General features: G+C 36.0%; 5 non-coding genes across 5 annotated transcripts; all 5 read left to right on the top strand.

Moving 5' to 3' along the window:
• Nucleotides 1–839: 839 nt before the first annotated feature.
• Nucleotides 840–1,032, top strand: LOC129927520 (U2 spliceosomal RNA). Its single transcript, XR_008779126.1, has one exon. It is a non-coding gene; the product is annotated as a U2 spliceosomal RNA (small nuclear RNA).
• Nucleotides 1,033–2,999: 1,967 nt separating this feature from the next.
• LOC129927519 (U2 spliceosomal RNA) lies at nt 3,000–3,192 on the top strand. Its single transcript, XR_008779125.1, has one exon. It is a non-coding gene; the product is annotated as a U2 spliceosomal RNA (small nuclear RNA).
• A 1,967-nt stretch (nt 3,193–5,159) lies between these two features.
• LOC129927518 (U2 spliceosomal RNA) lies at nt 5,160–5,352 on the top strand. Its single transcript, XR_008779124.1, has one exon. It is a non-coding gene; the product is annotated as a U2 spliceosomal RNA (small nuclear RNA).
• A 1,967-nt stretch (nt 5,353–7,319) lies between these two features.
• Nucleotides 7,320–7,512, top strand: LOC129927517 (U2 spliceosomal RNA). Its single transcript, XR_008779123.1, has one exon. It is a non-coding gene; the product is annotated as a U2 spliceosomal RNA (small nuclear RNA).
• A 1,966-nt stretch (nt 7,513–9,478) lies between these two features.
• LOC129927516 (U2 spliceosomal RNA) lies at nt 9,479–9,671 on the top strand. The gene has a single exon (XR_008779122.1). It is a non-coding gene; the product is annotated as a U2 spliceosomal RNA (small nuclear RNA).
• Nucleotides 9,672–13,861: the final 4,190 nt, after the last annotated feature.

The raw sequence follows: 13,861 nt of genomic DNA, 5'->3' as shown, positions 1-13,861 counted from the left end.
TCTTTACAGAATAGGGCCATACCATACCTGTGGAAGCTACTTAAATAGTCTGTTCGTGAAAAATATTTTCTAGACCAAATTTGATTTTTTTTTAAATTTTTTTTTCTAAATTTTTTTTTTTTTTTTTTGTGGGGTAAAATTTTTCACCCCCTTTACGCTTCGCTAAAAGCACGGCACAGCACAGCTTGGCACAGCAAAGGAAGGTTCTCCATTTTCAAATTTGGACGGGTGTTGGCAATTCTGTCCGAAGGCGGAAAAAAAAAGTGTCCCTGTTCGAACTCGCGGACAGGTAGGGATGATGCTTTAAGGTCACCAAGCGACTTGGCAGCCTGTCTGTCTGTGCCGATTGAACGAGGCTCCTTTGAAGTAGCGGCTGGACCTTGTCCATTTAGCGGCTTGTCCGGTAGTTATGTCGTCTTCATGTTAAAAAAGGGAAGATTGGCTGGCTGAGTCCTACCTGCACCTGGGACGTTGTTGTTTGCTGTTTTATTGCGCACATGTATTTTGTTTGTTTGTTTGGTTGCGGTGTGGTCAAAGGGAAGCAACACTTGATTAATAGGAGAAAATCTATTAATAGCCATATCAGTGGCAGCAACGGCATAAAATTTGTTTATTTGTAATGCTAAGGGCATCACGTTTCGCTGGCTAACTCTCGCAGTGAAACACTTTGGGTAATATTAACCGGTGGCACCGCAAGCAGGCCACGTGCTAGAAATCCATGGTCACGTGGAAAATGCAATTTTTGTCCGAAAGGTCAGCTCTATTTTTAAATGGTACCCGTTCGCCGATTTTGAGTACATTTTCTGGCGAGAGTGCCGCATTTTGACCATATCCCCTGTATCGCTTCTCGGCCTTTTGGCTAAGATCAAAGTGTAGTATCTGTTCTTATCAGCTTAATATCTGATACGTGGCTCATTGAGTCACTACGATATTAAACTGATTTTTGGAACTAGGCGAGATGTCCGGGGCTTGCTCCGCTCTCGCCACGGGTCGACCCGGTATTGCAGTCCTTCCGGGAATGGCCCAACTCAATTTCAATAAATGGTACGATTGGTAGTTCAGCCTATCTCCTTTCACTCCTAGTTCTCTTTTTCTTCCTTCCTTGCTTCCTTGCTTCCTTCCTTCTACACTTGTGTAGCAATATTCTCCCTTGTAGCACAATCTGTCATGCTAATTACTCTAATTATTATTTCTATTATAATTGTCATTATAATAATTATTTTCATTATAATTATAATAACAATAAGTATTACCGTTGTAATTATAATTAGAATTATTGTCATCATTATCATTATTATTATCATTATTATCATTATTATTATTATAAAAAATAGTTATACTTATTGTTATAATAATAATAATTGTTTCAATTTTAATATTTATAATGATGATTATAATAATACTTATAATAATTTTTAATAATAATACTTATAATAATTTTTAATAATAATACTTATTATAATAATAATAATAATAATAATAATAATAACAATAATAATACTTATAATAATTTTTAATAATAAAAACAATAATTATACTTATAATAATTTTTAATAATGGCAGTTATAATAGTAATTTCTTGTCTTTCTATTCATTGTAAATCTATATGATTTATTTATTATTTAGCAATTTATTTATACATATATTTATATAAAGTTTATATTGGGCTAGCTATGATTTTTTATTTATTTTATTTTTTCCTTTATTCAAATGTTTATGTATTTTTTATTCAGTGTATTGATTCAAGAACAGATGAAAATGTTATTGCGATTGTCGCAAACCTCTTTGAAAGCTACTGTGTAAATTCTGTGGATTATAAAAATAACATTCATACTCATCAGTTGTGAACAGTGGATTTACTACGAACTTCAAATGGCTGCCTGCGACGAGCTAGCTGATCATACGTAAGTAGCAGTATTTTTATATCTTTCATTTCTTTCTCTTTTTTTTTTTCTTTCAGTTACTTTCTTTTTTTTTTTTTTTTAAATAGCTAGCTAGCCCCACGTTCACCCACCTCAATACTCGGCTATTCACAATTTTCTCGCGCAATGCCTGCAAACGATTCTCAAGGTCAGTGTATCAATGTAGGTCCAGACTAAGAATGACATGGGCGCAAAATGTTCCTGAACATTAATTTATATAAATCAAATGTATTAAAACTCTTTACAGAATAGGGCCATACCATACCTGTGGAAGCTACTTAAATAGTCTGTTCGTGAAAAATATTTTCTAGACCAAATTTGATTTTTTTTTAAATTTTTTTTTCTAAATTTTTTTTTTTTTTTTTTGTGGGGTAAAATTTTTCACCCCCTTTACGCTTCGCTAAAAGCACGGCACAGCACAGCTTGGCACAGCAAAGGAAGGTTCTCCATTTTCAAATTTGGACGGGTGTTGGCAATTCTGTCCGAAGGCGGAAAAAAAAAGTGTCCCTGTTCGAACTCGCGGACAGGTAGGGATGATGCTTTAAGGTCACCAAGCGACTTGGCAGCCTGTCTGTCTGTGCCGATTGAACGAGGCTCCTTTGAAGTAGCGGCTGGACCTTGTCCATTTAGCGGCTTGTCCGGTAGTTATGTCGTCTTCATGTTAAAAAAGGGAAGATTGGCTGGCTGAGTCCTACCTGCACCTGGGACGTTGTTGTTTGCTGTTTTATTGCGCACATGTATTTTGTTTGTTTGTTTGGTTGCGGTGTGGTCAAAGGGAAGCAACACTTGATTAATAGGAGAAAATCTATTAATAGCCATATCAGTGGCAGCAACGGCATAAAATTTGTTTATTTGTAATGCTAAGGGCATCACGTTTCGCTGGCTAACTCTCGCAGTGAAACACTTTGGGTAATATTAACCGGTGGCACCGCAAGCAGGCCACGTGCTAGAAATCCATGGTCACGTGGAAAATGCAATTTTTGTCCGAAAGGTCAGCTCTATTTTTAAATGGTACCCGTTCGCCGATTTTGAGTACATTTTCTGGCGAGAGTGCCGCATTTTGACCATATCCCCTGTATCGCTTCTCGGCCTTTTGGCTAAGATCAAAGTGTAGTATCTGTTCTTATCAGCTTAATATCTGATACGTGGCTCATTGAGTCACTACGATATTAAACTGATTTTTGGAACTAGGCGAGATGTCCGGGGCTTGCTCCGCTCTCGCCACGGGTCGACCCGGTATTGCAGTCCTTCCGGGAATGGCCCAACTCAATTTCAATAAATGGTACGATTGGTAGTTCAGCCTATCTCCTTTCACTCCTAGTTCTCTTTTTCTTCCTTCCTTGCTTCCTTGCTTCCTTCCTTCTACACTTGTGTAGCAATATTCTCCCTTGTAGCACAATCTGTCATGCTAATTACTCTAATTATTATTTCTATTATAATTGTCATTATAATAATTATTTTCATTATAATTATAATAACAATAAGTATTACCGTTGTAATTATAATTAGAATTATTGTCATCATTATCATTATTATTATCATTATTATCATTATTATTATTATAAAAAATAGTTATACTTATTGTTATAATAATAATAATTGTTTCAATTTTAATATTTATAATGATGATTATAATAATACTTATAATAATTTTTAATAATAATACTTATAATAATTTTTAATAATAATACTTATTATAATAATAATAATAATAATAATAATAATAACAATAATAATACTTATAATAATTTTTAATAATAAAAACAATAATTATACTTATAATAATTTTTAATAATGGCAGTTATAATAGTAATTTCTTGTCTTTCTATTCATTGTAAATCTATATGATTTATTTATTATTTAGCAATTTATTTATACATATATTTATATAAAGTTTATATTGGGCTAGCTATGATTTTTTATTTATTTTATTTTTTCCTTTATTCAAATGTTTATGTATTTTTTATTCAGTGTATTGATTCAAGAACAGATGAAAATGTTATTGCGATTGTCGCAAACCTCTTTGAAAGCTACTGTGTAAATTCTGTGGATTATAAAAATAACATTCATACTCATCAGTTGTGAACAGTGGATTTACTACGAACTTCAAATGGCTGCCTGCGACGAGCTAGCTGATCATACGTAAGTAGCAGTATTTTTATATCTTTCATTTCTTTCTCTTTTTTTTTTTCTTTCAGTTACTTTCTTTTTTTTTTTTTTTTAAATAGCTAGCTAGCCCCACGTTCACCCACCTCAATACTCGGCTATTCACAATTTTCTCGCGCAATGCCTGCAAACGATTCTCAAGGTCAGTGTATCAATGTAGGTCCAGACTAAGAATGACATGGGCGCAAAATGTTCCTGAACATTAATTTATATAAATCAAATGTATTAAAACTCTTTACAGAATAGGGCCATACCATACCTGTGGAAGCTACTTAAATAGTCTGTTCGTGAAAAATATTTTCTAGACCAAATTTGATTTTTTTTTAAATTTTTTTTTCTAAATTTTTTTTTTTTTTTTTTGTGGGGTAAAATTTTTCACCCCCTTTACGCTTCGCTAAAAGCACGGCACAGCACAGCTTGGCACAGCAAAGGAAGGTTCTCCATTTTCAAATTTGGACGGGTGTTGGCAATTCTGTCCGAAGGCGGAAAAAAAAAGTGTCCCTGTTCGAACTCGCGGACAGGTAGGGATGATGCTTTAAGGTCACCAAGCGACTTGGCAGCCTGTCTGTCTGTGCCGATTGAACGAGGCTCCTTTGAAGTAGCGGCTGGACCTTGTCCATTTAGCGGCTTGTCCGGTAGTTATGTCGTCTTCATGTTAAAAAAGGGAAGATTGGCTGGCTGAGTCCTACCTGCACCTGGGACGTTGTTGTTTGCTGTTTTATTGCGCACATGTATTTTGTTTGTTTGTTTGGTTGCGGTGTGGTCAAAGGGAAGCAACACTTGATTAATAGGAGAAAATCTATTAATAGCCATATCAGTGGCAGCAACGGCATAAAATTTGTTTATTTGTAATGCTAAGGGCATCACGTTTCGCTGGCTAACTCTCGCAGTGAAACACTTTGGGTAATATTAACCGGTGGCACCGCAAGCAGGCCACGTGCTAGAAATCCATGGTCACGTGGAAAATGCAATTTTTGTCCGAAAGGTCAGCTCTATTTTTAAATGGTACCCGTTCGCCGATTTTGAGTACATTTTCTGGCGAGAGTGCCGCATTTTGACCATATCCCCTGTATCGCTTCTCGGCCTTTTGGCTAAGATCAAAGTGTAGTATCTGTTCTTATCAGCTTAATATCTGATACGTGGCTCATTGAGTCACTACGATATTAAACTGATTTTTGGAACTAGGCGAGATGTCCGGGGCTTGCTCCGCTCTCGCCACGGGTCGACCCGGTATTGCAGTCCTTCCGGGAATGGCCCAACTCAATTTCAATAAATGGTACGATTGGTAGTTCAGCCTATCTCCTTTCACTCCTAGTTCTCTTTTTCTTCCTTCCTTGCTTCCTTGCTTCCTTCCTTCTACACTTGTGTAGCAATATTCTCCCTTGTAGCACAATCTGTCATGCTAATTACTCTAATTATTATTTCTATTATAATTGTCATTATAATAATTATTTTCATTATAATTATAATAACAATAAGTATTACCGTTGTAATTATAATTAGAATTATTGTCATCATTATCATTATTATTATCATTATTATCATTATTATTATTATAAAAAATAGTTATACTTATTGTTATAATAATAATAATTGTTTCAATTTTAATATTTATAATGATGATTATAATAATACTTATAATAATTTTTAATAATAATACTTATAATAATTTTTAATAATAATACTTATTATAATAATAATAATAATAATAATAATAATAACAATAATAATACTTATAATAATTTTTAATAATAAAAACAATAATTATACTTATAATAATTTTTAATAATGGCAGTTATAATAGTAATTTCTTGTCTTTCTATTCATTGTAAATCTATATGATTTATTTATTATTTAGCAATTTATTTATACATATATTTATATAAAGTTTATATTGGGCTAGCTATGATTTTTTATTTATTTTATTTTTTCCTTTATTCAAATGTTTATGTATTTTTTATTCAGTGTATTGATTCAAGAACAGATGAAAATGTTATTGCGATTGTCGCAAACCTCTTTGAAAGCTACTGTGTAAATTCTGTGGATTATAAAAATAACATTCATACTCATCAGTTGTGAACAGTGGATTTACTACGAACTTCAAATGGCTGCCTGCGACGAGCTAGCTGATCATACGTAAGTAGCAGTATTTTTATATCTTTCATTTCTTTCTCTTTTTTTTTTTCTTTCAGTTACTTTCTTTTTTTTTTTTTTTTAAATAGCTAGCTAGCCCCACGTTCACCCACCTCAATACTCGGCTATTCACAATTTTCTCGCGCAATGCCTGCAAACGATTCTCAAGGTCAGTGTATCAATGTAGGTCCAGACTAAGAATGACATGGGCGCAAAATGTTCCTGAACATTAATTTATATAAATCAAATGTATTAAAACTCTTTACAGAATAGGGCCATACCATACCTGTGGAAGCTACTTAAATAGTCTGTTCGTGAAAAATATTTTCTAGACCAAATTTGATTTTTTTTTAAATTTTTTTTTCTAAATTTTTTTTTTTTTTTTTTGTGGGGTAAAATTTTTCACCCCCTTTACGCTTCGCTAAAAGCACGGCACAGCACAGCTTGGCACAGCAAAGGAAGGTTCTCCATTTTCAAATTTGGACGGGTGTTGGCAATTCTGTCCGAAGGCGGAAAAAAAAAGTGTCCCTGTTCGAACTCGCGGACAGGTAGGGATGATGCTTTAAGGTCACCAAGCGACTTGGCAGCCTGTCTGTCTGTGCCGATTGAACGAGGCTCCTTTGAAGTAGCGGCTGGACCTTGTCCATTTAGCGGCTTGTCCGGTAGTTATGTCGTCTTCATGTTAAAAAAGGGAAGATTGGCTGGCTGAGTCCTACCTGCACCTGGGACGTTGTTGTTTGCTGTTTTATTGCGCACATGTATTTTGTTTGTTTGTTTGGTTGCGGTGTGGTCAAAGGGAAGCAACACTTGATTAATAGGAGAAAATCTATTAATAGCCATATCAGTGGCAGCAACGGCATAAAATTTGTTTATTTGTAATGCTAAGGGCATCACGTTTCGCTGGCTAACTCTCGCAGTGAAACACTTTGGGTAATATTAACCGGTGGCACCGCAAGCAGGCCACGTGCTAGAAATCCATGGTCACGTGGAAAATGCAATTTTTGTCCGAAAGGTCAGCTCTATTTTTAAATGGTACCCGTTCGCCGATTTTGAGTACATTTTCTGGCGAGAGTGCCGCATTTTGACCATATCCCCTGTATCGCTTCTCGGCCTTTTGGCTAAGATCAAAGTGTAGTATCTGTTCTTATCAGCTTAATATCTGATACGTGGCTCATTGAGTCACTACGATATTAAACTGATTTTTGGAACTAGGCGAGATGTCCGGGGCTTGCTCCGCTCTCGCCACGGGTCGACCCGGTATTGCAGTCCTTCCGGGAATGGCCCAACTCAATTTCAATAAATGGTACGATTGGTAGTTCAGCCTATCTCCTTTCACTCCTAGTTCTCTTTTTCTTCCTTCCTTGCTTCCTTGCTTCCTTCCTTCTACACTTGTGTAGCAATATTCTCCCTTGTAGCACAATCTGTCATGCTAATTACTCTAATTATTATTTCTATTATAATTGTCATTATAATAATTATTTTCATTATAATTATAATAACAATAAGTATTACCGTTGTAATTATAATTAGAATTATTGTCATCATTATCATTATTATTATCATTATTACCATTATTATTATTATAAAAAATAGTTATACTTATTGTTATAATAATAATAATTGTTTCAATTTTAATATTTATAATGATGATTATAATAATACTTATAATAATTTTTAATAATAATACTTATAATAATTTTTAATAATAATACTTATTATAATAATAATAATAATAATAATAATAATAACAATAATAATACTTATAATAATTTTTAATAATAAAAACAATAATTATACTTATAATAATTTTTAATAATGGCAGTTATAATAGTAATTTCTTGTCTTTCTATTCATTGTAAATCTATATGATTTATTTATTATTTAGCAATTTATTTATACATATATTTATATAAAGTTTATATTGGGCTAGCTATGATTTTTTATTTATTTTATTTTTTCCTTTATTCAAATGTTTATGTATTTTTTATTCAGTGTATTGATTCAAGAACAGATGAAAATGTTATTGCGATTGTCGCAAACCTCTTTGAAAGCTACTGTGTAAATTCTGTGGATTATAAAAATAACATTCATACTCATCAGTTGTGAACAGTGGATTTACTACGAACTTCAAATGGCTGCCTGCGACGAGCTAGCTGATCATACGTAAGTAGCAGTATTTTTATATCTTTCATTTCTTTCTCTTTTTTTTTTTCTTTCAGTTACTTTCTTTTTTTTTTTTTTTAAATAGCTAGCTAGCCCCACGTTCACCCACCTCAATACTCGGCTATTCACAATTTTCTCGCGCAATGCCTGCAAACGATTCTCAAGGTCAGTGTATCAATGTAGGTCCAGACTAAGAATGACATGGGCGCAAAATGTTCCTGAACATTAATTTATATAAATCAAATGTATTAAAACTCTTTACAGAATAGGGCCATACCATACCTGTGGAAGCTACTTAAATAGTCTGTTCGTGAAAAATATTTTCTAGACCAAATTTGATTTTTTTTTAAATTTTTTTTTCTAAATTTTTTTTTTTTTTTTTTGTGGGGTAAAATTTTTCACCCCCTTTACGCTTCGCTAAAAGCACGGCACAGCACAGCTTGGCACAGCAAAGGAAGGTTCTCCATTTTCAAATTTGGACGGGTGTTGGCAATTCTGTCCGAAGGCGGAAAAAAAAAGTGTCCCTGTTCGAACTCGCGGACAGGTAGGGATGATGCTTTAAGGTCACCAAGCGACTTGGCAGCCTGTCTGTCTGTGCCGATTGAACGAGGCTCCTTTGAAGTAGCGGCTGGACCTTGTCCATTTAGCGGCTTGTCCGGTAGTTATGTCGTCTTCATGTTAAAAAAGGGAAGATTGGCTGGCTGAGTCCTACCTGCACCTGGGACGTTGTTGTTTGCTGTTTTATTGCGCACATGTATTTTGTTTGTTTGTTTGGTTGCGGTGTGGTCAAAGGGAAGCAACACTTGATTAATAGGAGAAAATCTATTAATAGCCATATCAGTGGCAGCAACGGCATAAAATTTGTTTATTTGTAATGCTAAGGGCATCACGTTTCGCTGGCTAACTCTCGCAGTGAAACACTTTGGGTAATATTAACCGGTGGCACCGCAAGCAGGCCACGTGCTAGAAATCCATGGTCACGTGGAAAATGCAATTTTTGTCCGAAAGGTCAGCTCTATTTTTAAATGGTACCCGTTCGCCGATTTTGAGTACATTTTCTGGCGAGAGTGCCGCATTTTGACCATATCCCCTGTATCGCTTCTCGGCCTTTTGGCTAAGATCAAAGTGTAGTATCTGTTCTTATCAGCTTAATATCTGATACGTGGCTCATTGAGTCACTACGATATTAAACTGATTTTTGGAACTAGGCGAGATGTCCGGGGCTTGCTCCGCTCTCGCCACGGGTCGACCCGGTATTGCAGTCCTTCCGGGAATGGCCCAACTCAATTTCAATAAATGGTACGATTGGTAGTTCAGCCTATCTCCTTTCACTCCTAGTTCTCTTTTTCTTCCTTCCTTGCTTCCTTGCTTCCTTCCTTCTACACTTGTGTAGCAATATTCTCCCTTGTAGCACAATCTGTCATGCTAATTACTCTAATTATTATTTCTATTATAATTGTCATTATAATAATTATTTTCATTATAATTATAATAACAATAAGTATTACCGTTGTAATTATAATTAGAATTATTGTCATCATTATCATTATTATTATCATTATTATCATTATTATTATTATAAAAAATAGTTATACTTATTGTTATAATAATAATAATTGTTTCAATTTTAATATTTATAATGATGATTATAATAATACTTATAATAATTTTTAATAATAATACTTATAATAATTTTTAATAATAATACTTATTATAATAATAATAATAATAATAATAATAATAACAATAATAATACTTATAATAATTTTTAATAATAAAAACAATAATTATACTTATAATAATTTTTAATAATGGCAGTTATAATAGTAATTTCTTGTCTTTCTATTCATTGTAAATCTATATGATTTATTTATTATTTAGCAATTTATTTATACATATATTTATATAAAGTTTATATTGGGCTAGCTATGATTTTTTATTTATTTTATTTTTTCCTTTATTCAAATGTTTATGTATTTTTTATTCAGTGTATTGATTCAAGAACAGATGAAAATGTTATTGCGATTGTCGCAAACCTCTTTGAAAGCTACTGTGTAAATTCTGTGGATTATAAAAATAACATTCATACTCATCAGTTGTGAACAGTGGATTTACTACGAACTTCAAATGGCTGCCTGCGACGAGCTAGCTGATCATACGTAAGTAGCAGTATTTTTATATCTTTCATTTCTTTCTCTTTTTTTTTTTCTTTCAGTTACTTTCTTTTTTTTTTTTTTTTAAATAGCTAGCTAGCCCCACGTTCACCCACCTCAATACTCGGCTATTCACAATTTTCTCGCGCAATGCCTGCAAACGATTCTCAAGGTCAGTGTATCAATGTAGGTCCAGACTAAGAATGACATGGGCGCAAAATGTTCCTGAACATTAATTTATATAAATCAAATGTATTAAAACTCTTTACAGAATAGGGCCATACCATACCTGTGGAAGCTACTTAAATAGTCTGTTCGTGAAAAATATTTTCTAGACCAAATTTGATTTTTTTTTAAATTTTTTTTTCTAAATTTTTTTTTTTTTTTTTTGTGGGGTAAAATTTTTCACCCCCTTTACGCTTCGCTAAAAGCACGGCACAGCACAGCTTGGCACAGCAAAGGAAGGTTCTCCATTTTCAAATTTGGACGGGTGTTGGCAATTCTGTCCGAAGGCGGAAAAAAAAAGTGTCCCTGTTCGAACTCGCGGACAGGTAGGGATGATGCTTTAAGGTCACCAAGCGACTTGGCAGCCTGTCTGTCTGTGCCGATTGAACGAGGCTCCTTTGAAGTAGCGGCTGGACCTTGTCCATTTAGCGGCTTGTCCGGTAGTTATGTCGTCTTCATGTTAAAAAAGGGAAGATTGGCTGGCTGAGTCCTACCTGCACCTGGGACGTTGTTGTTTGCTGTTTTATTGCGCACATGTATTTTGTTTGTTTGTTTGGTTGCGGTGTGGTCAAAGGGAAGCAACACTTGATTAATAGGAGAAAATCTATTAATAGCCATATCAGTGGCAGCAACGGCATAAAATTTGTTTATTTGTAATGCTAAGGGCATCACGTTTCGCTGGCTAACTCTCGCAGTGAAACACTTTGGGTAATATTAACCGGTGGCACCGCAAGCAGGCCACGTGCTAGAAATCCATGGTCACGTGGAAAATGCAATTTTTGTCCGAAAGGTCAGCTCTATTTTTAAATGGTACCCGTTCGCCGATTTTGAGTACATTTTCTGGCGAGAGTGCCGCATTTTGACCATATCCCCTGTATCGCTTCTCGTTCTTTTTTCTAAGATCAAAGTGTAGCATCTGTTCCAATTTTTTCCTGGATTTTTTTCAAGTTCAATTTATATGTTCATCGTTGGATGTGTTATTTTCTTACTCTTCATTGTGTTTTTGATTCGTTTGGATTTTAAGTGTTTTTTTTTCCTGTGCAAGGAGCACAACCCCTTTTTATTATTCATTTTGTGTTTCACCTTTTTTTCTAACACCTTTTGTTTACTAACATGTCTGTTAAGACATTTTTGATTGAGCGCAAAGACCTGGAGGGAGGCCTCGTCCACCCTCCAGGAACCTTGCTGCTCAAACTGTCCGGACAGGGGGCAGTCAGGGCCTCAATGGCGTCCATCGTCGCCGCCTTGGGGCTCAGGCCGGAGGAGGTGGGTCCCCTGTACCGTTTTGAAAACCCGTACCTTTGGTTTCTGGGAGTCTCCTCACCCGTGGTGAGGGGGAAGATCCTAGGGCGGGTTTTCGGCAAAGAAGAAACGTTCAAGGTGGAAGTAACCACATTGGACGAGGAGAAAATTAAAATCACTCTCCACTGGGTGTCCCCCAGCATATCCAAAGCCAAAATGGAAGAGATAGTGGGGAGCATGGCAGAGGAAGGCTCAAAAGTTGAGATTCAGAAAATAGAAGGGACAGACAAGTGGGTGAGCTGGGTAAAACCCAGAAAGGGCGTGGAGCTACCCCACTATATACAACTAAGGTACCAGGACGACCCGAGAACCTACAAGGTTTTGGTTACAACTCCGGGTAGGAGGCAGCAGTGCTGGCACTGCCAGAGGGAAGACCACTGGTCAAACCAGTGCCCGACCAAAACCACTCCCAGAGGGAACAAAAAAGAAGGGGAGAAATCCCAAGACCCCCCAAAAACAACATACGCAACGGCCCTGAAGGGAGTTAGCAGCAAAAAAAGTGCAGAAGAAAGGGCAGACGAGGAAGGGTTTACAGTGGTGGGAAAAAAAAAAGAGATACCCCCACAGGGTCAGGAAGGAAGTAAGAAGGGAAAAACCCCCCCCACGACCCCAACAAAAGGGGAAAGGAGAAATAGCGCAGGAGGGACAAACTCCCACAAGAAACTAAAACCTGAAGGGAGAATAAGGTCAGAGCCTAATTCCCCGACAAAAATAAAAAGAAAAAGAGCGCTATCGACCTCCTCCTCTTCTTCGTCCGACGACCATTGCGGGGACTTGGAGGCGAAAGAGGACAACAAGGAAAAAAAGGAAGGGAAGAAAGAGATAGATTTCCCTGACTCCCCAACCCAACTGGTCATAGATGAGGGGGAGGACCCCAGCACGCACTCCAGCTCATAACACACAAGGTATAGTAAATAGGAGATCAACACACACGCACACTCATAGAAGACGTTAGGACACAAACACGCACACACAACAATCCACCTACACGCAGACATGGCAGACATTACAATTCTCTCCCTAAATATTCGAAGCCTAAATAACAAACACAAATATCTAGTACACTTAGCCAACACCTACAAAACAGATTTCATCTACATTCAAGAAACTAACACACACACGAGATACCAAGCAACCAAAAGCACCTCAGACATGGGATTTGCGGGTGGGTACTTTAGCTTAGGTAGGAAAGCAAGAGGGGTAGCTATTTTACAGACATCCAACAAATTCAAAGTAACACACACACACACAGATAATAACGGTAGGCTAGTCATAGTTAAGGTAGAATCACAAAAACACGCATACACTTTAGTAAACATCTACGCTCCAGCTCAGAGCGGAGAAAGACCGCTGTTTTTCAAAACTCTGAGCGAAGAGCTACTCAGCAAACACGTGGGAGAACAAATAATATTGGGGGGAGACTTCAACTACATAGAAACACATTTAGACAGAAAGCACACAAACACGCAGGGTCCACCCCCTCAGACGAATGACTACTTGGGAGAAACCAAATGTCAACTCCGAATAAAGGATGCGTATAGAACAACGTACCCAGAGGGAAGAGAAACTACACTTAAACACAACTCACACCCAGTGGAGACAAGACTTGACCGATTCTACACGCCAAACGACATAAAAATTAACAAAATAAGACACTTAGACGAGACACTGACTTACACAGACCATAAAGGGGTTTTAGTGGAAATAGGAGGAGAAAGGGGGGAGGCAAAGAAACAAGGACAAATTTGGAAATTTAACAAAAGCCTAATCGATGACCCGTACATCCAAAAATCAATT

The sequence above is a fragment of the Biomphalaria glabrata genome, chromosome 7, assembly GCF_947242115.1.
Source record: "Biomphalaria glabrata chromosome 7, xgBioGlab47.1, whole genome shotgun sequence".
NCBI lineage: Eukaryota > Metazoa > Mollusca > Gastropoda > Planorbidae > Biomphalaria > Biomphalaria glabrata.
The sequence above is the reverse complement of the archived record's forward strand: the minus strand, read 5'-3'. Positions and strand labels throughout refer to the sequence as shown.